The 26,501-nt window shown below is 40.0% G+C and overlaps 1 non-coding gene across 1 annotated transcript; it reads right to left on the bottom strand.

Annotated features, from left to right (window-relative positions):
- Positions 1 to 13,765: 13,765 nt before the first annotated feature.
- Positions 13,766 to 13,893, bottom strand: LOC120096821 (small nucleolar RNA SNORA17). Its single transcript, XR_005493653.1, has one exon. It is a non-coding gene; the product is annotated as a small nucleolar RNA SNORA17 (small nucleolar RNA).
- Positions 13,894 to 26,501: the final 12,608 nt, after the last annotated feature.

A 26,501-nucleotide genomic window follows, 5' to 3' on the forward strand; every position in this document is an offset into this window, starting at 1 on the left:
AATACGGAATAATTTGGAGTCTGACATGCCTGATAGCAGTGTTGTTTCTGGTTTTCTGAAGGAGTAGACTCCTTAAGAATGTACAATCTGAGGGCAGCATGAAGATGTCCCTTATCACTCATTTTGCTTCCCTCCTGGCCAGAACCCATTCTCCTGCCCTTGTTAGCATTCCAGCTAAGCTCCACCCCTGCATTGCCTGGCAATAGCCAAGTATGCTCCTCCCCACAGTTAGCTGGGAATAGCCAGGTATGCCTGACACTATAAAAGAGGCTGCTTGCCCCTTCCTCACTCTCTTGCTCCTTTTCTCCCTTGCTCTTCCCTTCTTCCCCCTTTGTCCCTTCTCTCCCCATTCCCCTACCCCCTTTTCTCCACATGCTCATGGCCAGCCTCTATTTGTCTCCTCTTCTACTCTTCTTCTTCTCTCTCGTCTCTCTCCCTTGTCTCTCCCTTTCATTGTCCCTCTCCCTTGTCTGGTCCTTTCATTAAACCTCTCCCCATGGACTGTGTTGGCCTCGTGTGGTTTGTCCAGGTGAGAGCTGAGATTTCTACCCCAACAGCCCTGCTCATCAGTGTTCTCATAAAATGCCATGTTTTCAAATGACTTGAATTTGCTTTTACTGACATTCTTTCACCAGCAAAATCTGTCATTTTTTGTGACTTGGTTGGAAAATCATCTCTTTGTGAGACATTTCTACTGTCACTCACAAAATAGTTATTTATAAATTGTTGTGTATCCTTCACTAACTACTAAGCCCCTTAAGGCATATTTTAGTGTTTTGCTTTTTGCTTAGCAATTTAGTGGACACTTAATCAATTTTCATTCAATTAATGAAGCTTTAATGATGGGGGTTAGATTAAGGGTGATGAAGTATAACCTGACTATGACTATCCTCACCTGACCACCAGAGTAAAGTAGTTGCTGCCAGCAGCTCAGCCCTAGGCATGTGTCTTCTCGTGCTTAATAATCTTCAAAACCTGATTCAATACAATTTCCTCTAAACTGAAAGGTTACAAGACACTCATGACACTGTCAAAAACAAAATCAGAGCATCTTAGTCAAAAGATCTTAATTGGCTTCATTTATGACCCTGGCATTTGGCATGTCTTCCTATCATAAACTAGAATAAATAAACGCTTCAATGAGCTAAGCAAGGGAGGTTGGTTTTATTGACAGGAAAGAGATAAGAAAGTGGAAAGAAAAGCTACAAACAGATCCAACACTTCAAAGTTACTTTCTGTGTGAGGCAGAGCCATGAAAAAGAATAGAAAAATAGTGGATTGGTTAACAAGTTGTCCTGTATGTGTGTGTGTGTGTGTGTGTGTGTGTGTGTGTGTGTGTGTGTGTGTGTGAGGATTAAGACAGAGGGAAACTTATTACCATGTCAATTGAAACTGGCCTCTTTAGAAACTATGGCTGTTATCTCTCTAATCCTGATTTCTGGGAAGGGTAGATAAACAGCTTAGTTTCAGCTTGGTGATGTGGAACTTCAGCATGAGTGACTCCATTTTGATTTTTAGTTAAATCTGGTGTGGTGAGTATGGAAGCTTAGTCCCAAACAATGCCCTCCTATAATTTTTATTCAAGAACATCTGACTTCAATGACTACTCTCATGTGTCTGTGATAGACTCCTTAGTCAGAGGTAAATTTAATGCATTTAAATAGGGATGGTGAAATCAGAGCTTGAAATTGACTTCCAAAGAAGAGATATACCTGTCTCTTCTCAACATCTATCAAAGAATCCTGGGGACAAAGACCACTCCCAGGAAAGAATGAATACACCCATCATCACAGCCCCCAAGTACTTTGTCCATTTTGAACATGGTATCCTAGATGGAATGTGTCATGGTTTAAATATGCTTGGCCCAGGGAGTGACACTACATGGAGGTGTGGCCTTGTTGAAATAGGCGTGTCACTGTGGATGTGGGCTTTAAGACCCTCACTCTAGTTGCCCAGAAGTCAGTCTTCCACCAGCAGCCTTCAGATGAAGATGTAGACCTCTCAGCTCCTCCTGCACCATGCCTGCCTGGATGCTGCCATGTTCCTGCCTTGATGATAATGGACTGAACCTCTGAGCCTGTAAGCCAGGCCTAATTACATGTTGTCTTTTATAAGAGTTCCCTTGGTTATGGTGCCTGTTCACAGCAGTACAATTCTAACTAAGACAGATATTAAAATTGACACAAAACTGTCTCTATGACTGTTGAGTTTTAAACTGTGTAACAGACCCTTTGCTGAGAATGAAGACAACGTACTGAGAATAGAGACAATAGAGGAAACCTGAGGGGCAGGGGTCTCCCTACAGGAAAAGACTGGTTCAACTCTCTGACAGCTAAATCTGCATATATTCTGGATTTTCCTTCGTGTTAACTATGAATTGCTGTTAATGGGATTTGCGAGGAGGGATAGCATTTGGGTTGCTACTTGATACTAGAGTATCAAGGTTTCCCTTAGGGGCTCTTAGTCTCATTAATAAAAGAACTTAAGAATGGACTCAAACAGTTTGAAACAACTTTACAATTTTAGAGTTTAAAATTAATAGGTCAGTGAATGACAAGCTGTAATATCAGTATCTGCTCAGGGGAGGTGAATGGAAAAGAGAAGGGAAGAAACATGAATTGTATTTAAACCAACATGGAGATCAGGACTATGAAGGTCAAGCTGCCACACGGTGTGGGTGGCGGGGCAAGAATCAATTAGAGTAAGAGTAAGGAAGCTGTCTTAGTGCTTTATTGCTGTAAAGAGACACCATGACCAAGGCAACTTTTATAAAGAACATTTAATTGGGTCTGGCTTACAGTTTTAGAGGTTTAGTCTATTACTGTCATGATGGGAAGTGTAGTAGCATTCAGGCAGATATGATATTAAAGAGGCTGTTGAGAGTTCTACATCTTGATCTTAAGGCAGTCAGGAAAAGATTTTCCACTGGGCATATCCTGAGCCTAAGAGAAGACCTCAAAGCCATACTACCTCTTACAAGGCCACACATTCTAATAGTGCTACTTTCCATGGTCTAAGCATATTCAAACCACCACAGAAACCCAGCGTGTTAGAGGAAGCAAGATGAACCCAGAGATAGAAAGAAGAATAAAAGTTATGTTTTCCCAAGTAATTCAGAAAAAGTAGTGTCTCATTAAAGAGTAAAGTTTTCCACCTAAGTTTTTATCCACTTAACTTTTTTAGCAAGATTTAAACTGGTTTGGTCTTCCTAGGGGTTAGTTCTTGGTCAGGTTATTGCCAAGTCTCTACCTAATCCTGAAATTGTATTCTCTTGACCAGAAGATTTTTTTAATTGTTCTTCAGTGTTACAATTACATAGCTGTAGGGATGATTCTGATGCTAAGATCCTGTTCTCCAATTGGTTCTTGATCTGTCAGTAAAGAAGCCATGGGCTAATTGCTGGGCCGAAGGGATAGGGAGGAGAGGAGAGTTCTCCATGCTGGAGAAAAGGTCACTAGCAATGTTAGATCTTGGGCAGAGTAGTGGTCTATGGTCACTCTTACAGGCAGGAGTTTAGAAGTGTTAAGCTGGGATTAGATGTAACTGAACAACTAAAGTTGAGGGCAGGTGGGGAGATGACGAGCTAAGAATATTGATAAGGGCATGCTTTTCCAGGTGGGAGAGAGTAGCACCTAGCAATTGTGTCAAAAATCAAGTTGAAATTGAACACCAGAATTAGTGGAAATAAAAAATTAATAGGGCAAAGGAAGATGTGGATGTGTTTAGACATAGTCCTTGGAGCAAATCCAATCTGTCTTGCCAGGATGTCAACAGTTCAGTTCATTTATTCAACAGCATTAGCTTGATCCACTTGAAAACACCATTCATGAATCAGTAATGGCAGTTTGATCCATAAGAAACCACAAGGCTTTGCCAAATGGCCTGCGTCCACAGTCCAGCAAGAAGCCACTGGAATACCACCAGAAGTTCTTTCCTGCATTTCTGTGAAATCATGACAAATGATAAACAGCAAGGAATGACAGGGTGAACCAATACCAAATATCCTCTTCAGCTAAAACCATCATCAGCAAAGCCCAACAATGACTAGCAAAGAATGGTAAGGTATATCAATACCATGCAGCATTGTCCCTGTCTGTTGGTTATATTCATACCTTTTCCAAACATAACATGTTCTCTCAGGCATCCTCTGCAGCAAAATATCATATGTCCTTTTCCCAGGCTACTTCTAGAAAAACACCACATGTCTGTTCTAAGCGAAATATCCTCCCATGTGTCTGCTTCAGCAAAAAGCATCTTCTCATAAGACAGTTTCCAGTTTCCTGAAAAACATCACACGACACAATTGGGTCTCTAAAGAAACCGGAAATTTCCACTTCACATTGTGAAGTGTCCTTTCTTAGAATATGAAATAAGACACAATTGTCCTGAAGATTTAAAATGCCATATAAAATGGAGGAAGATTTGTTGATGCTCATTAAGGCAATGCTACTGGTACCTATCAAGTATAGTTATTTTATAGATTTCTTTCTTTTTAAAAAAAATATTTAATTCTAGTTTTTTTTACATGAATTTTGGTCAAATGAACAGTATGAGTTGTATCCCTGATCTGGATGGAGATTATAAACCACCCCATTCCTGGTAATGAATAAAGACATGGTCGTCAAATGTTAATCCAAATAGGCCTGTTAATCATACAGACAGGAAGATAGTCATCAGGAGAGATACTTGTTCTAGAGAGTCTAGGAAGTAGCACATAGCCTTCTGACACGTATACATTGGCATAGTGGTCTTGGGACATTGAATTACAACTCATATTTGATAAGCTGACATACATGCTCTTGGATGCAGTTTGCTTTTTTCTTGAGTGTTTACTTCCCTTTGATGAGTATGAAAGACTCATGTTACATACTTTTGAGGTTTGGACCAAAAGAATCAAGAATCCTTCCTCTTGTCTTTACGAACCAAGATTATTTTGGTCAGAAGCTGGGCATGTCCTTGTTTCTATTTTTGGCAGTTTTGTTGTTGTTGGAAGTCAGAAATACCAAAAGTATATGTTCTGTTGATTTTATTTTTTATTTTCCATCTACAGAGCAGTTTTAATGAGACTTGACACTCAAAAGCTTCGTCAGAAAGTGCTTGAAACTCCAGACATCAAGATGGAAAAAGGCATATTGACTTGTTGTGAGTGGGAAACAGGACTGACCAGTTCACTTCCCTCCCCCTAATTCCTCAACTCTTGTCACATTGTATTAGGCTCCCAGAGTGAGATCCTTGGTGGCAACTCTTTCTTTCTTTTCTTTATTTTTGTTGGATATTTTTTGTATTTACATTTCAAATGTTATCCTCTTTCCTCTCCTCACCTATCCTGGCTGTCCCCTCCTCCTGATTGTATGAAGATGTTCCCACTCCCACCCACCCATTCCCAACTCAATGCCCTGACATTTCCCTACATTGAGGAAACAAGCTTTCACATGATAGAGCCATAGGTCCCCCCGATGTGTACTCTTTGGTTGACGGTTTAGTCTTTGGGGGGTCTGGTTAGTTTATACTGTTGTTTTTCCTAAGCGGTTGCAAACCCCTTCAGTTCCTTCAGTCCTTTTTATAACACCTCCATTGTGGTCCCTCTGCTCAGTGCAATGGTTAGCTGCAAGCATCCTCATCTGTATCAATAAGGGTCTTGCAGAGCCTCTCAGGAAACATTCATATCAGGCTCCTGTCAGCAAGTACTTCTTGCCATCAGCAATAGTGACTGGGTTTGGTAGCTGCATATGGGATGGATCCCCAAGTTGGGGCAGTCTCTGGATGGCCTTCCCTTCAGTCCCTGCTCCCCTATTTGTCCCTGTATTTCCTCCTGTGAGTATTTTGTTCTCCCTTCTAACACTTTCTTTTCTTTTATAGGCTATTTTATTATTTACATTTTAAATGTTACCCCTTTTCTGGTTTCCCCTCCAGAAATCTGCTATCTCATGTCCCATCCCCCTGCTTTTATGGGAGGATGCTCTTTCACCCCCCACTGCCTTTCACATCTTTGCCCTGGCATTCCCCTACACTGGGGCATCGAGCCTTGACAAGACCAAGGGCCTCTCCTCCCATTGATGCCATACTCTGCTACATATGGGATATATCCCCCAGGTGGGGTAGTCTCTGGATGGCCTTTCCTTCAGTATCTGCTCCACACTTTGTCTCCTTATTTCCTCCTCTGAGTATTTTTGTTCTCCCTTCTAAGAAGGACTGAAGCATCCACATTTTGGTCTTCCTTTTTCTTGAGCTTCATATGGTCTGTTAATTGTTTCATGGGTATTCTGAGCTTTTGAACTAATATCCATGCGTGTTCTTTTGTGACTGGGTTATCTCACTCAGGATGATACTTTCTAGTTCCACTCATTTCCCTAAGAATTTCATATAGTCATTGTTTTTAATAGTTGAGTAGTACTCCATTGTGTAAATGTACCTCATTTTCTGTATTCATGCTTCTGTTGAAGGACATCTGGGTTAATGCCAGCTTCTGGCTATTATAAAAGAATGCAAATAGAGCCATTCTTATCTCCTAGTACAAAGCTCAAGTCCAGTTGGATCAAGGACCTCCACATAAAACCAGAAACACTGAAACTAATAGAAGAGAAAGTGGGGAAGCACCTCGAACACAGTACCTTGAACACAATAGGCAGGGTGGAAAATTTCCTGAACAGAACATGAATGGCTTATGGTCTGAGATCAAGAATAAACAAATGGTTCATCATAAAATTGCAAATCTTCTGTAAGACAAAGGATACTGTCAATAGGACAGAATGGCAACCAACGGATTGGGGAAAGATCTTTACCAATCCTACATCCGATAGAGGGCTAGTATCCAATGTATACAAAGAACTCAAGAAGTTAGACTCTAGAGAACCAAATAATCCTGTCAAAAATGGGGTACAGATCTAAACAAAGAATTGTTGACTGAGGAATATTGAATAGCTGAGAAGCACCTAAAGAAATGTTTAACATCCTTAGTCATCAGGGAAATGCAAATCAAAACAAACCTGAGACTCTACCTCATGCCAGTCAGAATGGCCAAGATAAAATCTCAGGTGACAACAGATGCTGGGGGGATGTGGAGAAAGAAGAACACTCCTCCATTTTTGGTGGGATTGCAAGCTGGTACAACCACTCTGGAAATCGGTCTGGCAGCTCCTCAGAAAATTGACACAGGATCCAACTATCATTCCTGTACATATGCCCAAAAGATGCTCCAACATGTAACAAGGACACATGCTCCACTATATTCATGGCAACTCTTTCTTAGGACTGACTTTCGCTATACAGGAACTTGCTTCTTTTCTGTTAAGTGTTTACTATAACCTGCAATACACTCCTTTCTCAAACCCACTCTTCCCATGACAGTGAAGTTCATTTATAAAGTTTGCAAGACATAGGATTAGAAAGGCTCGCAGGGTCATTTGTTGAGACTCTATCCATGCTCCAACTTCCGTTTACTTGATCCTTAGAGATTCAGTTTGCTTCCTTGAAACCTTAGTTCATCATTGTATAATGAAGAATGGTGAAATAGGTTGATTAGCCCTCCAGATGTCTATGTTCTTAAATAGGTGTAGATTTCCTCTTGTATCCCAATGTTTTTATGAATGGTTGAAAATAAGAGACCAGGTCAGAGGACATAAAATGTAATTTGTCATTTGCTATTAATTTCACCACTTTGGATAAGATATTTACCACATTACAAAGGGCTTTAAAATAAAAATAGCAATTTTTAAATTTATAAATGATCTTATAAAAATCTTCATAGCAATATGATGCTTGGTTTCCTTAAATAGAGAACTTTAATTCAGGATACTGAACAAACCTAAGGGAAATGTTTGTATTAGAGGGACAAGAGAATATTTTCAGTGTTATTTGTATTGATGAAACCTGTTAAGACCATCTTGGATGTATATAAAAGCCAGAATTCACAGTCATAACTATAAACTATGTAATAGATAAAAATAAGGACAAGAAAATGTTCATTCTACAGCAAGTGCATACAGCATGAATCTATTTTTTAATATAAGTTCATATAAAATTTTTACACAGCATAAACTATGGCTCTCTGGAAGTGATTTAGATATTGTCTCTTTGTGCTTTTCTACAGTTTTCAGATTTTCAACAATGGCAACGAATTACCTTGAAAAATTGAAATCAGGAAATAATACTGAAATGGAATGCAGCCAAGTCATCCATGAAATCATTGAGGAAGGCAGGCCTCAGGACTCTTATGTAGAAAAAAAACAAGGGACTAAAAGGTCATTGCTATGGCAGCAGTGCAGAGAGAGAGAGGACTCAGAACCCAGACTTATTCCCAGCTTAGAGGCATGAGGTTGCAGGGACAGGGGTAAGGCACGAAGTCTTGGCATAGGAATGGAGGAAAAACAAATTAGGGGCAGCACGGTCAGCAGAATGCTGACATTCTGACAAGCATGCTGGCCCTGAATTCTGTTAGAGGGACATTTGGAGTAGCTCATACAACAGTGTGCTCTTGGGATTGGTCTTGGACCACTGCTTTTGTGATTGATTGCTTTCTGAGTGTTTGTTAGTGTGCCACGTGCTTCTATCTGCTCACCCTTAATCGCTGCCTCATTTTTCACAATTATGCTCATGGACGTTTCTCAGTATCTCTGTGGGTAGTGATTTTTCGGAATCTTACTTATTCATGCAATTCTCTACCTGCATTTCCAACTTTCTAAACTCGCTTATCGTGGTAAAGACAAACTTAGGCACATTTCCTAAGTCCCATCAGTCCTGCCAAATTCCCATCCAGCTCAGTGTTCACAGCGACGCTTTCCACATTTATCTTTGTCAGCCTTCCCACCACACTGGCAAGCCAATAACGGGACTATTTTTCCATTAGAATGCAGTGCTTTCCCCACAAATGCCAAAGATATGCACCTTCGGAAGCTCTCCAATGGCATAATCTGTGATTTCTAGAGAGGATAAATTTAAAATCATGATGTTGAGTGAAAAATTAATAAATAATTAGAAGTATATTTGTAGTCACTAAAATAAAACATTACTGCAGCTTATGCACGTATTGTACTAAATTTTAAGTACTTCACAGTTTATCCCATGTAACATACAGCATTATCTTTTAGGTAGGTTTGTTGTGGGGTTACAGGCCGCTATATAATTTACTAAGGTTCATTCAGCTAGTGAATAGTAAAAGCAATATTTGGATGAAGGTTGTCTGTCATTAAAACCACACTCTTGATTTTAATACTGTGCCATGCCATTGTTTAATAGTGAGTGGTTATGACCTGGGGATGATATACAGAGGGAATTTGAACAGAGGTATGTAGCAATGGGGGATGGGGAGCTGAGAGTAGCCATCAGCAAGTCCCATATACCAGGAAAGCAAGAGGCTTCCACGACTCAACAGGGATGAGATTAGCTGAAATACGAACAAAGAGGAGGGAGAACCTGTAGAGACCATATCCAGAGGTTAGGCGAGGCCCCTCTCCCTGTTGGGGGATAGGATCACCCACTGATCTTTAACCCAGAATTGTTCCTGTCTAAAGGAAATATGGAGACAAAGTGTGGAGCAGAGACTGAAGGAAAGGCCATCCAGAGACTGCCTCACCTGGGGATCCATCCCATATACAGACACCAAACTCAGACACTATTGTGGATGCTAAGAAGTGCTTGTCGACAGGAGCCTGTTATAGCTGTCTCATGAGAAGCTCTCCTAAAGCCTGACAAATACAGAGGCAAATGCATGCCTCAACCATTGGACTGAGCACAGGGACTACAATGGAGGAGTTAGAGAAAGGACTGAAGGAGCTGAAAGGGTTCTCAAACCCACAGGAAGAACAACAATATCAACCAACCAGACTCCCCCTCCCCAGAGCTTCCAGGAACTAAGTCACCAACCAAAGAGTACATGGAGGGACCCACGGCTCCACCTGCATGTGTAGCAGAGGATGGCCTTATCTGGCCCCAATGGAAGGAGAGGCCCTTGGTCCTGGGAAGGCTCTATTTCCCAGTGTAAGGGAATGCCAGGGCAGTAAGGTGAGAGTGGGTTGGGGAGCATTCTCATAGAAGCAGGGGTGGGATGGGGGTTCTGGAGGGTAAACCAGGAAAGGGGTTAACATTTGAAATATAAATACATAAAATATCCAATAAAAATAAAGAAGGAGTAACTGTTAAAATGGGGGCACAAATGGTACCCAGCCTGTTAAATAGTATGCCCCCCTTTGTTTTCTCTTGCAAACAAAACAAAGGCAAGTACTTAGTTCACCTTGGTCATCTATAGAGTCAAAAGAATTTCCATCATGTGGAGTAATCCACTTTCAGAGCAAACCCTGGTGCTCTCACAGCACTGGCTTCACCATACCATGCCATTCTAACTTGAGCCATCATCCTGATGTCATTCTTTACCACTCCTGCACAACAAATACCCACTTGCATCAAAGAGAACCACTTAGCCTTGTTCTTATTCCTTGTGGTTTGAAAATGTGCTTACTTCTTTTTTTTTCTTTTTTTTCCGGAGCTGGGGACCGAACCCAGGGCCTTGCGCTTGGTAGGCAAGCGCTCTACCACTGAGCTAAATCCCCAACCCGAAAATGTGCTTACTTCTAGACCGATCCACAAGAAGACAGTAGTTCTCATGCCCTGCTCACTTTACATTCCTGTCCTCTTCCCTCCACATCTGAACCTGATTTCCTTCTCGCCAGAAGACAATACTTCACTCCTACTTCTAGATAGTGCTACAGTGAAAAACAACCTCAACAGGCAGTCCAGTTCCTATGTGAGCTGAGCTCACATGAGGAGAACACCATATTACAGAACACGGTTGTGGTAGAATAGTGTCTGGTGTTGGGATTGGAACAAAAACCCTAGCTCACTTTGAAAGAAGCAATCACCAGACGGCTCCAGTTGAGCACATTATAAATTGCTAAGGCTTTAGACTCTCAAATGTTCTCTCCTAGGCTAAATTCAACAATTTTTAGTTTCAGATGTGCATTAAATTATGACTTTGGCTGTGCAACAACTACTGCATGCCAAGCGGTGGGTTCTGCAAATATGGCATTCAGTGAGGGCCACGTACTGCCTGAGGAAGGGTGTGACACTTCCACAGAGCAATGCTTTAAGCAAAGACTGATGCCTCAGCAGTCCACCTGGGCACGAACTATACATGTTGAGGTTGAAACCTGAGTAAAGTGTCAAAGTCACACTCAATTAGAAATATTCTCTGCTAAGGAAAAAGATACAGCATTTTCTTCATTAAAAATCCTCAGTTCAGAGATGGATATTATCACTTCATACTGTGTTAAGCAGGTTACTTATCAATAATGAACACATAATTCTGGGTTAGTAAATCTAAATGGCAAATAAGTCTGTACACTAAAAAGTATTCAAGGAAAAGCACTAGTCAAACCTAAACTAAACTGAGTAGGCTTTATTCAGATGCACGAATAAAGCAGGAACAAATTTTCTGTAGGAACCAAGAGAATTGAAGATATGGAGGACAGAGGATATCAGAGAAAAAGCAGAGAGTGCAAAATGGAAAGTTAGAATACGTTCAAAGGACATTACATGCTTGTGTGAAAGTGGCCTTCTGTGATCAAAACTGCTTGTAGAATTTTTAAAATCAGAGTCTGTGCCCTTGCAACTCTAACAAGGTAGGCTATTCCTACTGCTACCATCCTGAATGTGTCAATTAGATAAACAAATATTAGTGAAAAGAAAGGAGATTAATTCAGTGTTGTCAAGGGTCTGCTAGAACCCAGCCCTCACCCTAAAAATCCATCTGTGGGATTCTGACATGAGGCTTGGGTTCAGAGGGCATATGTAAGTAAGCAGTCCTGGTTAAGATGTGGTCCTATCTAAGATCAAAAACTCAGGTGACAGCAGATGCTGGCGAGGATGTGGAGAAAGAGGAACACTCCTCCATTGTTGGTGGGATTGCAGACTGGTAAAACCATTCTGGAAATCAGTCTGGAGGTTCCTCAGAAAATTGGACATTGAACTGCCTGAGGATCCAGCTATACCTCTCTTGGGCATATACCCAAAAGATGCCTCAACATATAAAAGAGACACGTGCTCCACTATGTTCATCGCAGCCTTATTTATAATAGCCAGAAAATGGAAAGAACCGAGATGCCCTTCAACAGAGGAATGGATACAGAAAATGTGGTACATCTACACAATGGAATATTACTCAGCTATCAAAAACAACGAGTCTATGAAATTCGTAGGCAAATGGTTGGAACTGGAAAATATCATCCTGAGTGAGCTAACCCAATCACAGAAAGACATACATGGTATGCACTCATTGATAAGTGGCTATTAGCCCAAATGCTTGAATTACCCTAGATCCCTAGAACAAACGAAACTCAAGACGGATGATCAAAATGTGAATGCTTCACTCCTTCTTTAAATGAGGAAAAAGAATACCCTTGGCTGGGAAGGGAGAGGCAAAGATTAAAACAGAGACTGAAGGAACACCCATTCAGAGCCTGCCCCACAGGTGGCCCATACATATACAGCCACCCAATTGGACAAGATGGATGAAGCAAAGAAGTGCAGACCGACAGGAGCCGGATGTAGATCGCTCCTGAGAGACACAGCCAGAATACAGCAAATACAGAGGCAAATGCCAGCAGCAAACCACTGAGCTGAGAATAGGTCCCCCGTTGAAGGAATCAGAGAAAGAACTGGAAGAGCTTGAAGGGGCTCGAGACCCCAAAAGTACAACAATGTCAAGCAACCAGAGCTTCCAGGGACTAAGCCACTACCTAAAGACTATATATGGACTGACCCTGGACTCTGACCCCATAGGTAGCAATGAATATCCTAGTAAGAGCACCAGTGGAAGGGGAAGCCCTGGGTCCTGCTAAGACTGAACCCCCAGTGAACTAGACTATGGGGGGAGGGTGGCAATGGGGGGAGGGTTGGGAGGGGAACACCCATAAGGAAGGGGAGGGGGGAGGGGGATTTTGCCCGGAAACCGGGAAAGGGAATAACACTTGAAATGTATATAAGAAATACTCAAGTTAATAAAAAAAAAAAATAAAAAAAAAAGATGTGGTCCTATTCTTTTGTTTTATTTATTTATTTATTTATTTATTTATTTATTTATTATTTATTTATTTATTATTTTTATTGGATAATTTTTATTTACATTTCAAATGTTATTCCCTTTCCCAGTTTCCTGTCCATAAGCCCCTTATCCCATCATCCTTCCCCTGCTTCTATGAGGGTGTTCCCCCTTCCCAACCAACCACCCTTCCTGCCTCCCCACCCTGAAATTTCCCTACACCAAGAGGTCCAACTTGGTAGGACCAAAGGCTTCTCTTTCCATTGGTAACCAACAAGGCCATCCTCTGCAGCTGGAGCCATGGGTCTGTCCACATCCTTCTCTTTCGCTTCCATATCTCCTCCACCACTTGTTCCTTTTAGTGGTGCCCAAGTCTCTGAGTCTCTGGAGTCATTTCAGGAGTGGTCTCAGGAGTTCTATGACCTGCATTACGGCTCAAGGCAGAGGTCATTTCAGGTATGGTCTGCACCCCTCCCTAGGCCAGTGTGGCACAAGACTGACTAGCTCCTGTCTGGTCCCCATGGCACTAGTCTAGTGGTCTTCTTGGGCTGGCTCCTTTTCTGTCCTGTCTGAGTGACCCCTTTCAAGTGTCTTCTGTCTTGAGCTTACTCTCGCCTAGGGTTCAAGGTCCCAGGCTAGATTCTTCTAGACTCTGGCATGTTCCCCATCCTGGGACCCCATCTGGCCCTGTCTGGTACTGGACTAGTGCTTCTCTCAAGGTTGCTTTTTTCAGGGAATGTTAGTCTACTAATCATTCAAGTGTTGTAGGTCAGAACACTGAGCACAGATATAGCCTCTCTCCTCTCTGCCACATACTGACACATATACATCATAGGAGGTCCCCAAATGCCTCTGGGAGCAGGTTGTTTTGTTTTGTTTCTTCACATTTGTATGTGTGTGTGTGTGTGTGTGTGTGTGTGTGTGTGTGTGTGTGCAAACAACTTGCAGATTTCTTTTTTCTACCACCCTCTGGTCTCAGAATTAAGCTCAGGTGATCAGACATGGCAGCAAATGCTTTTACTCCCTCATCTTTCACACTGGCTCTGGCCTGTCATTTCGTAAATGTTGGTGATATAAGAGTTTTCCATATTCTTGGAGTCTAGAGGGACACAGCTAAAAAGCACAATGCAAGTTCCAGAACCAGCAATTAAATTATATAAAAGGCATTCCGCTATGACTCAGAAACTACTATGTGACATATAATTCTATTTGGCTACTATGTTGCTGTTAAAATTTCTGAATAAGATAGCTATATTATGGTAATATTAAAAATATATTTGCTTTTAGGAAACACATGTATTTAAAAATACATGAATATATATGATATGTGATTCACAGTCAAATGATTTAGACATAAAAGATAGATAATAGATGATAGATAAACAATGTCTAAAAGAGGGAACCGAAATTCACAGTCACATAGATGAATACAGGTAGATACACAGATTAATAGATGATAAAGAAGATAAAGAAAGTTAACATGGGAAAATATTAATACAGTGAAACCAAATGAGAAAATGGGTGTTTCCATTCCACTCTTGGAACATATGTGTAATTTCAGATACCAAATAACAAAATGTAAAACTATGAAATGTTACATGTTGAAAACACCACAGAATTTGTTCTTCATAAATTTACTTCTCTGAATCGTACTTTCTTCACAAGCCTCATGGGGAAACAATTCCAGCCTCTCTCCAGCTGGCAAAGAACACTAAACAAGATGTGAAACCACTAATTAAAGGACTGAGCACATGGTGACAGACATTCAGGAATACACACATAGGGACATACGTTCAAGACTGCACACATAGTGACAGACGTTCAGGACTGCACACATGGAGACAGATGTTCAGGACTGCACACATAGTGACAGACATTCAGGACTGCACACATAGTGACAGATGTTCAGGAATATATACAAGGAGACAGATGTTCAGGACTGCACACACAGTGACAGATGTTCAGGACTGCACACATAGTGACAGATGTTCAGGATAGCACACATAGTAACAGATATTCAAAACTGTACACATAGTAACAGACATTTAGAGTACATACACAGCAACAGACATTCCAAAGTTCACATGTAATGACAGATACTCAGGAGACTCAAGGTGACCATAAAACCTAGGTAATTCTCCTCAAATGCAGATCAAGAAAATCTGAAGTACAAGCAGTTTACTCTTTTTGATACAGAGGAAAAGACATTGTGAACTCCAATCATGCTAAGAGAAGGAAGTTGTGAGCTTTTTGCTTCCTCTTGTTTCAGTTGTTTTCTGTCTTTTTTTCAGTGTTATTCTGTGTACAAATATGGCTTTGTGCCTACTGTTGACTCTTCAAAACACTCATCCTGTGAGCAGTCTATAAATTAAAACAGCCAAAAAGCTGAGCTTAAGTATCAGACTTGACTCATAGCAGTACTAGCGAGTTCTCAAAAAACGGGTGCCAGTGGCCATACTGTTTTAGAATATTACATATAAGATGAAACACAGTCTTTCTAAATATGAAGAGAATGAAGTTCAAAATGAGCCAATATAGGCAGAAGGGGTAAATGGAAGAGAAAATTACCTCAGAGACCTTCAAATCCAATTCTCTGAGAATAACTGTCATTTACTGAGTGTCTAATAGATGTGAGGTACATTTCAGAACCATCCTGCAAGTTATGTTCTCTTGTTCTCATCAGAGAGGAACATTCTTTCTTAAATCACACTTTCCCCCTCAACGGACATCTCTCAATCTTGAAGCAGTTTTCTCTCTGACTCACAGATGAAAATCCGTACTGTCTGTGTCATTGTGGGAACTCCCTTGTGCCTCACACTACTCAGTACTATGGCTGCGACTTTGCACCAAGAAAAAGTTAGGAGTCAGAAAGGATTATGAAGGTATATCATGAAAGTAGGCTACTTCCTGCAGTGTCTTTGGGCTTCCCTGGAAGTGATGGTGCCCCGTTGTGAAAACAGTTGCAATGGAATCAACTGGGTCTCAGCTTGCCACCTTATGCTTGCTGACATTTTCCATAGCAGTGTTTTTCAACCTGGGGGTTATGAACCTGTTGGGGGTCACATTTTAGATATTCTGCATATAAGATATTTACATTGTGATTTACAACAGTAAGAAATTACAGTTATAAAGTGGCAATGAAATGATTGTATGGTTGAGGCCACTACAACATGAGGAACTGTATTAAAAGGTGACAACATTAGGAAGGTTGAGAAGAGTGGTGTTCTCTAGTTATTGCTCTCAATCACTAACAGATGGGCATCATAGCCAGCACATCTTCCAACTTGAAACTTTTGAGGGCTCCATCACGAGCAACTCACACCAAGGCCTCCTAATTACAGTCAGAGAAACCTTCCTGTGGGATGGGGAACTACAAAGATGAACCCATGGGAATTTTAATTCAAGAGCCCAACAGTGAACCATTGCCTATTTCTCTGTCTTCCTAGTGGCACCAATGCCATGGCATACCCACATGTCTAGCAATGGCCAATTCAAGGCTTTGAAGTAAGAGACAGAATGGGAACTTCCCTTCTTAATTTCAGCACACATTCTTCTCCGTCTGTAATGCTGGCATTACAGATAGGCCCCATCATTCCAGTCTACTTTTCCTAATTTAATGTTCTGTGTTTCTCCATTCTTAAAATAAAAAATAAAAAGCCAAAAGCATTTGGAAGATGAAACTCCTAGTCCTTTCACATCTGCTTTCCTAAAAGATAGAGGCAATGTAGTCTATTGCAGCTCCCAAGAACCTGACTGGATGTTGGCGTGCTTGACACTTGCAACATGTGGGAATGCTTTGCTTTCTGGAGATAACTCAGAATAGAGGACCATGTTCAAGGAAGCTGAAGCTATGATTCTGAGTTCATCTTGTTTTCCAGCTTCTGGTGTAAAGTAGTAGCTTTAACCAAACCAATCTCAATGTTAGAGACAATTTGTCTCCAATCTTGTTTTTAATATTAAATGAAACAAATTGTCAATTACTTATTAGTTCTTCAGGGGCCTACGTGCAATCTGAATGCACACTTCCTGTCTGTGTCTTCCCAGGGATACTAGCAGGCTCTGTTTGAGAGGTCTGGGTTTATATCCATCCTGTAACATATAACGGGGAAAATCAGTCTCCCTGCTCTATTCATTGATGTGCCCTATGGCATCATAGATTTCCTTTTCTAACCATGTTTTTCCCTTTCCATAATAAAGCCTAGATAGGCTGGAAAAAGAAGCCCCTGTTTATAAATGTCATCTGATCAATTATTGTAAGCAGAAGAAAGCAGATACATGCAATAACTGGTTTTAGTGTGATTCCCCCATTTGAATGAAGGTTCATTTGCATCTTAGAAATATCCATGTATCCATGTAGCTGTCAGAATGGTAACTGTGCCATTTGGGGGAGGGGAGAGAGGAGAGGCATTATTACTTGGAGCCAGAGCCAGCAGTTAAGGGCTGTGTGGATGCTCGCTGAGAACACAGAGCCCACTAGCAGCATAATTAGAGTTTGATTCTAAGTCTTCCATAGTTCTGCCAAAACTTTGTGAAGCTACTACACAACCATGGCTCTGAAATGCTGTTTCAAACTCCAGAACAGTGATAGAAAATCATTCTCAAATGTATCACCTTTGCCTACAACCCGAGGCACAAAGGAGTAAACATTTAGCTTTGCTCAAGCAGGACTTGATATTTTCCAATCAATGCAGAAAAGACTGCTCAGATTGAGTATTAACAGAAGACAACTAAGTTTCTGTTTTTGTCTATGATGTTCACATCCCTTCCTCTGGGCATCCCTACCACTGGAAATTTGTTTCTGAATTATGAACGGAAGGTAACAAGCTGTTGGTCAGAACGTTAACTTAGAGGACTTGAGGATAAAGACCAGCATGGGCTCCACATGGTAGGTAATCTCTGCATGCTGGTGAGAAGAATGGTAAACAGAGTCCATCAAACTCTTTCAGGGTAAGGTTGTTTTTCAAAGGAAAGATCCTCCTCAGTCACCTACCCAACTTCAAAGAGATAATGGTTTCAAGTGAGCATGCAAGCCCAAGCAGACTCTACATAGAAATGAAATGGAAAGCAAACTGTGAGAAAGATGAGGAGGGGGTGTTTTATATGCCATTTTTTTATTTACTGAAAATATGTAGAGAAATGGTAATCTTGTAGAGAAATGGTATCCTTGTTACTGTTTTTATTTGTGTGTGCTTTTGTATGTATACATATGTTTGCATGTGTATGAGTGTGGCCATCCATGGATGATGTCTGTATATTTGTGTGTGTGTGTGTGTGTGTGTGTGTGTGTGTGTGAACATATATATTAGTCTGACCACCAGTGGCCAGAGCATATGTATGGAAGTCAGAAGACAATCTCAAGTGTGGATTCTTGATCTCTGTCTTCCTTAGACCAGGTGCTTTGCTGTTTGCAACTGCATGTGCCAGTCTTGCTGATGAGGGAGCTGCTAAGGTTTCTCCAGTCTCTGCCTATTTCACACTAGGAACATGGTATTACAGACATGAAAGTTCTAGGCATTCAGTTGGGTTCTCATGCTTGTGGGTACACTGAACCATTTTGCTCAACCCAAGAACTGTTTTCTTTGTTTTGTTTTTCATCGAATGTCAAAAAGAATTTTCCAGTGAACAGGAATATGAAATTATTTTGAATGGTTAGCAGTTAACATGCCTAGTCCTGTTTTACTAGAGTCAAAAGCAAAATCATCACAGTCTGGTTCACAATTTTCTTTAAATGTGATTATAAGTTATATGCAAAATAAAGCTGTGCCACAAAATAATGTGCTCTTCCCCTCACAATACCCAGCATACAACAGAGTTCCATCATTTATACCTCCTAGTACTCAAATCATTAGTAGTCTCTTCCTACAAATAGATGATGGCAAGGGTTGACCAATTGACTATCATAAGTTACAAGAGACACTAACTTTCTATTCTAAATACTCCCCTGCTCTCCTGGATACTCTCAAATCCACACTGTAAGTCATTCTAAGGAGAAACAAATCATATAGAATAGGTTTGTCTCCTATTCAACCTATATATGACCTTGTAGAAAGGTCTTCCACCACAGTCAGCTTTTCCTGCAGCTCCATGAGCCAACATAAGCAAGATTCTTTCAAATAAAGTTGCTCTAGGATGTCTGATTCTTAGACGCTTGGTAAGACACACATGTGCTGCTTTCTGCCTTAGGTTAAGGTAATTTGCTAGCATCTGATAGAACTCATACATCTGACAAGATCAAAGACTCAACTAAGACAAATTATCATTATATTGGGAAAGGTTAGGAAATAGATGCAGAAGATTCCCACTGAAAGGAACATCTACAGTATCTTTCCATCTTAGTTTATTTGGCCTGCCATAACAAATACCACAGGTTGAGTGGCTAACACAGTAGAAATGCATCATATTATGTGGCTGGGAATGGAAAGTCAGATACTCTGGTGTTGGCAGACTTGGCTTGTGTAGTCTATAAGGGAAAATCTGCCCCTAGACTTCTTTGACTTGCAGAGTCAGTCTTCTCCCTCTCTGCATTTCTCCTTAACATGTCTGTGTTCACATTTCCATTTGTAAGGACATAAGCCTTATTGGATTAAGCACCCTCCTAAAGATCTCATTACACTTTGCCTCCTTTGTAAAGACCCTATCTGCACATAAGATCATACAGATAGTTTCTGGGGAAAGGGATAAAGCATCATCATATATATTAGATGGGGGCCACAATTCAACATAAAACACATGGTTATTCTGTATCCTACAGTCTCTCAAAGATAAGTGACTGGCAGAGAGGCTGAGAGCAGCAGTATGCTTTGGAAAGGGTTCTTTATCCCAAGATTTGATGTCCTAGCTGAAAGTCTCTGTGCATAAGAAGAGCCTGAATTTCTGACTTTTATATACTTCACTCACTAAGATGAATAAAACAACAAGGATGAAGACAGTCTTTCCATATGCCACTGTCAGACACACAGGGGTGACATTCAAAAGTGAAGTCAGTGCCAGCAGATGATTATGTATATAAGATAATTTCCTGTTGTAGGTTAGAGGAAAATTTGCAATACCCTTTCTTAGATCATTATTCTTCTGAATGTCTACCCTGAGGCTATTCTATGATAGTCACCTACAGCATTTAAAACAAGTAAGGTTCTGTGACTGTTGCTATTATTTGGATTTGTAAGAAACATATACTTTCCTGAAATATTAAATTTTGAAGTAGATGATTTTTTTACAGTGTTCAGAATTCACCAAAAAATGGTCATAAAATATATAAGACTCCATGTTCCTAATATCTAAGGGATATGAAAATCTTACAGTACTTTTCAGGGTTAGATTATTCTGCAGGTTTTCAGGATGCCTTGAGAAAGTAACCCTTACTGCAGTAATAATTATCTTGTCCATTCATACTTGAGATGATGAGACAAAGACCACACCCTTTTGCTTTGCTGCAGGCTTCAACTGGAGAAATAGGGCCCCCATCTGCTCTTTATCAATAATTCATGAACTGTTTCTTTATAAGAGAATATGAAAGCTAACATAAATATCAGAGAAGGTAATATTAATATTGACTAATGACACAGAATAAGTACTAAAATAATGTACAAAGTAATACATAACAGAAACAAGATACCAATAAGAAGATTCACTTACTATAAGGAAGGTTATATTGAGGGGGTTTCCAAAGAGTATTAAGTATCTTCTATTTTGTTGTATGTAGTAGATGCTAGAACTCCTGTCTAACATCCTTTGGACATCCCCTGCCCCCCTCCTTTGTAGTATTGACTTTGAACTTTCATGGACTTGGCATGTACTAAGAATGCACCAAGTGCAAGTACTTGGCATGTACTAAGTGCAAGAGACCACTAAAATTCATAGACATCAGATATCATAGAGGCTTCCATAGGATTAATCATAGATGAAATACATACTATTGGACTCAAATATTATCCTATCTATCAGACTACACATGGAGACAAAATAGGTTGCTAAACTGGTACAATAGCATGAAGTTGCCTGATGTTCAGGGTTTCAGAAGAGCAGAGCACTGAAGTGAAGTTCTCATTCTTTCAAAACATTTAATGTTGTAGGTCTCCTTGCTAGTTTGGAGGTTCAGTGTCTCCCAGTGGTGGATACATTAAAAACTCCAACTTGGGGTCCTATTGGGATCCTCTCAGAGGCAACTTGTGGGAGGTCTTAGTGCTGGGAATGTTCTCTGAGAGAATTTCAGCCCCTGGCTCACTCTTCTTTCTCTTTGCTCTCTGGTTCATCATTTAGATGGTTGTGGCACATCAAATACTGCCTTGATGTTCTACTTCACCACTGACTTAAATTATATATCACTGATCAGATCCTTTTAAAACGCAAGCCAATAAGCCCTTTCTCCTTGTAACTTATTTATCTCTGGCATTTACCATAATAATTGAATATTGATTAACACTCATATCTCAAGACCTGCCAAAATCCAGTGCTACAGAGATGCCCTGTAAGAAAGTCCCTGTCTCTGCCACGTAGAACTTAGATTCTAATTAAGAAAATAGGCAATTAAACAAACAATTTAGAAACAAAGTATTAGATGCGGTTACACTTAATGTTCTTGTAGAAAGTCATGATTGTGAAATTAAATTACATGATAAAGTACCTGTGACAGAGTAGGCACTCAAAAAAGCTCGTATTTTAATAAACTAAATAGCTTCACTTTTGTGTACAGAGTATATATAAACAAAAGCAAAGAAAGTTTTGATGGCTCATATAACCTTGAATAAGGCACAATATCTTTGTTCCCCATCTCTAGGGACCTTTATTTGTCCAGGCCACATCATTTTTTTCTCTCCTAATTTTACCATCCAAGAGAGCTCATTAAGAGATTTACCTGATCAGACTAAATGTTTCTTTCCTTAATCCATCTCATTACCCTTCCAACACCCCTGTACATTTGAATTTCATAGCACCATTAATGCAAATAGAATCTCATCAAGGTCTAAAGATTCCTAGGAGAGCTGGGCTTGAATGACTTCATTTGAATGCATGAGATAGCAGTATTCCCTTGGATAGTTCCGTGTTTACAGTGTTTCCCTTAGTATGATGTGAGATCATCAGTATAAAACCAGTGAATGCATTTCAGATTCACAAAGCTCCAGAATAAACCAGACCTATTTATTCAACTGCAGACAAGCCCAGTAAAGTGCTTCTCAGGAGATTGAGATGATTCAGAGTCCAGGCTTGCACACAGTTTTGAACATTCAAATAAAGTCAATAGTCAGGCCAAAATGATGGAGAGCCATGAGAAAGAGTAATAATGATGGGAGAGGTTGCTGTCAAAAGCATGACATACATTGGAAAGTGTGTCAGGAGAAGAGTGGAGATGGAGCTCAAATCTTCTGTGCTCTGGTCTTACAGCTAAGGGGGCTTGAAAACAGAACTTAGCACACTCTTGCTTTCATTCTCCATCTCAAAACAGAAGTAGCAATCCTGATCTCAGAGATATGGGAAGATTAGAAGAGTACAGTAAATAAATGCTTTACACAGCATTTGAAAAATAAAGTGCAAGGAATCAACAGGAAATAAAATCTTAAAGCCATCTATGCACAATGTTAATAGTTTCCAAATTTGAAAATATTAAAGTAATATGAATTAATATAACATTCCCGCAAAGAAATGGGTAAAGCAATTACCAATTTGTTAAGTTGAAACAATATTCAAAACTTATCTAAGCCTAAACTTTCACTGATGAGAAAGGTTTGGCATTTATTCACCACTGGGAGCTTGATATGTGAATTGGAAAGGAATATTACAAGAAATCTCATTAGGGACAAATAATATTAAATAGTTAAATATAAATACCAAGACATCCCTTTACAGGGTATTCAGACTGAAGCAGGACTTCCCTGAAGAACACAGAGAGTTCTACATCAAAAATCAATTTCCATACTGTTCTATATAGATCAAAGAAGAAAATTCTATTTCCAATGACACAGAAATGGTAAAAAGCAAACATTATTTGTGATTAAAGCTGCACTTAGCAAGCTAGAAGTAAAAATGGTTTTCACAGGCTGCTACATCGCAGCATACTGAAATCTGGAATGAACACTACAAGTAAAGGTATAACAGGTATTGAATTTAGAAACAAAACAGGTGAAGGATGGAAAGTCTCAGCAGCCCTATTCAACACTGTGCCAGATAGTCAACTATTAGAGCCCCCCACCCCCGACCATAATAATACAGAGGAAAGGGGCTGGAGAGATGGCTCAGTGGTTAACAGCACTGACTGCTCTTCCAGAGATCCTGAGTTCAATTCCCAGCAAGCACATGGTGGCTCACAACCCTCTGTTATGAAATCTGATGCCCGCTTCTGGTGTGTCTGAAGAAAGCTACAGTGTACACATATGCTTCAGTCTTTCTTAGAAGGGGGAACAAAATACAAACAGGAGAAAGTAAGGAGACAAAGTGAGGAGCAGAGACCGAAGGAAAGGCCGTCCAGAGACTGCCCCACCTGGAGATCTATCCCATATACAGTCACCAAACCCAGCTACTATTGGGGATGCCAAGACATGCATCCTGACAGAAGCCTGATATAGCTGTCTCCTGAGAGGCTCTGTCAGAGCCTGACAAATACAGAGGCAGATGCTCACAGTCAACCATTGGACTGAGAATGGGGTCTCCAATGGAGGAGTTAGAGAAAGGACTGAAGGAGCTGAAGGGTTGGCAACCACATAGGATGAACAACACTATCAACCAACCAGATCCACCGGAGCTTCCAGGACTAAATCACCAACCAAAGAGTACACATGGAGCCACCCATGGAAAGGCCCTTGGTCCTGTGAAAGCTAGATGTCCCAGTGTAGGGGAATGTCAGGGCACAGAGGCAGGAGTAGGTAGGTGGTTGGGGGAGCACCCTCATAGAATCAGGGTAAGGGGGGGTGGGATAGGGAGTTTTAGGAGGGGAAACTGGAAAAGGAGATAATATGTGAAATGTAAATAAAAATATCCAATAAAAAGGAAACAAAATAGATTTATCTCTTAAGGAAATACAGAAGAAAAGGGACTAGAGATACAGCTTAATTAATACAGCACTTGCTAATATACATGAAGCTCACAATTTTATTTCTATATCATCTGTGTCTAGTGGATATACTGACACATAAGGTAGAGGCAGGAGGATCAAATGCTGATGGTTACCTTTGCCTACATAGCAAGCTTGAGGCCAGCCCCAGCTACATGGAATTCTATGTCTCAAATAAATAAGAAGAAAGAGAGGTTAAAGTAAATCAGTCTGGGCTTGTAATCAAGATATTTAAGTGGTAAAAGTGCTTGCTGGGGAAGGAAGAACAAAATTGATTCCCTGGAACTCACATAAATGCAGGTGGATGTAATACCACTTACCATAATTATGGCCTTAGAAGGCAGAGACCAATTGACCAGCAGAACTACCTATAGGTTTGATCAATAGATATTACCTTCGTAAATAAGGTGGGGAGAAATCAAGGAAGATTCCCAATATCTATCTGACTTTACCCCAACACACACACACACACACACACACACACACACACACACACACACACACACGTATGCGCACGCATGCATGCACACATGAGAAGAAGAAAAAACAGGAAGCTGCTTTTATAAGCATTATCCACTTAGAAATAATGTGACATCTTCTGGAGAGTCAGCAATCAATCTATTAAAAGCACATTTTCAAAAATTATAGGATTCTTGGATATTAGATCAGCATACATAACTCAGCAATGTTCCTATATACAGGAAATTTTAAAACAAAGGCCAAATTATAAAATGCAACTCTTTTCACAGTAGTAAGGCATTCAGAATACTTTATGCTTGAAAACTTAAATTTAAATTTGCAAATAATTTTTGGCTCAAAACTGAAATGTTTAACTATTAATGTGAATACATCTTTGTAAAATTCCAGAGGGATGTAGACATAGACGCAGAGGCAGACACACAGAGGTAAATAGACAGAACAATAGATATACATATTAAGGGATACAATTAATGAAAACATGAAATACAATAAAGATATAAATATTCTCCCCAATTTATCTCTAAATTAGTTGAAACTGTGACTAAAAGTCAATGAGTTAACATTTGGAACTTGACCAGATGAAATGTATAAAGAACGAAGAGTCATGATTAGGTAAGACAGTTCCGAAGAAAGTCAATGAAGACATTAAACTTTCTTTACAAGATATGATCTTTGGTGATTTGAGGGGTGGTAATAAAATGCCCAAGACTGGGAGATTTATGAAAAACAGACATTCACACTTCACCATTCTGAAGTCAGTGCATTCCATGAGCAAGGCACTGGCTGATATAATGCCTGGTATGGGCTGTCTGCTGCAAAGATGGCTCCTGTTGCTGTATCTTCTCTGGCCAGGATGGAAAAGCCGAGCTCATACTCATCCTCCTGTAAGGACCACTGTGGTGTCCTCGTCAGCCTCTAAAGGCCTCACCTCCTCATGCTGCTTTTTGGGAACTTTTCGAAGCATGAATTTTGGAAGAAATGTAAATTATTCAAAGCATACTGGATACTTCCCTCAAAACATTAAATATATAATATGGTTATAGGTGAAAATATAATATTACAAATCAGGAGGATCCTGTTGACTTGTTGAGAAACAATGTTAAGGAAGTTTCATTATTTGAGTTGAGGGAAACTATAGTAATGTACAGTATACAATGTTTTACAAGACCAGAAAAAAACAGTATTACGCATTTTAAAAATACTTTCAACAACAAGGGGGTAAAAGGGATAACTACAAATAGACAGATTTCCTAAGTAAGATCCAGAAAGCAATAAACAAAGAAACAAATAAGTGATTAAATGAAGGATTGGCAAATATTATTATATTAAATCTTAAAATGTTTGCTCAAAGCTGATGAGACAGATCAGCCCATAAAGGCACGTGCTGCCAAAGCACAAAGATGTGTCTTTCAAATGCAGCACCCGCATGGTGGAAGGAGAGAACTGACTCCTTCTCATTATCCTGACTTCAACATGGACACCCGCCGTAGCATGCAAACACACTGCAGTAGATAAATGAGTAAGTACATGCAGTACCAAGGTACTTGAAAACAAGATGGCCGTCAACCAATAGGAAAAGATGAGCAATGCCTGTAAAATATAGAACATTTATATGCTCTTAAACATGGTATTTTAAGAAGCTAGTAAATACAATGTTCATGCATGAAGTTCTGAAAATTTTTTAAAATATAAAATAATTCTAACACATAATCATCAAAAGAAGAACATTAACTAGGCAACAAACCTGAAAAAAAATTCAACCTTAGAGAAAGTAAACTTTAAAAATAAGTACATTTATCTTAATGGCCTTAATAAAAATTCAGAAAAATCTGGTAGTATGCTAGAGATAATAGGCAAAAAGTATATTTGTAAGGGAGTAAATTATCACCATCATTTTGATTATCCGGTTGAAAATGTGAAGTTACTTAATGGAAAGTGAATAAAGCT

This window comes from Rattus norvegicus, chromosome 14 (genome assembly GCF_036323735.1).
Source record: "Rattus norvegicus strain BN/NHsdMcwi chromosome 14, GRCr8, whole genome shotgun sequence".
Lineage (NCBI taxonomy): Eukaryota > Metazoa > Chordata > Mammalia > Rodentia > Muridae > Rattus > Rattus norvegicus.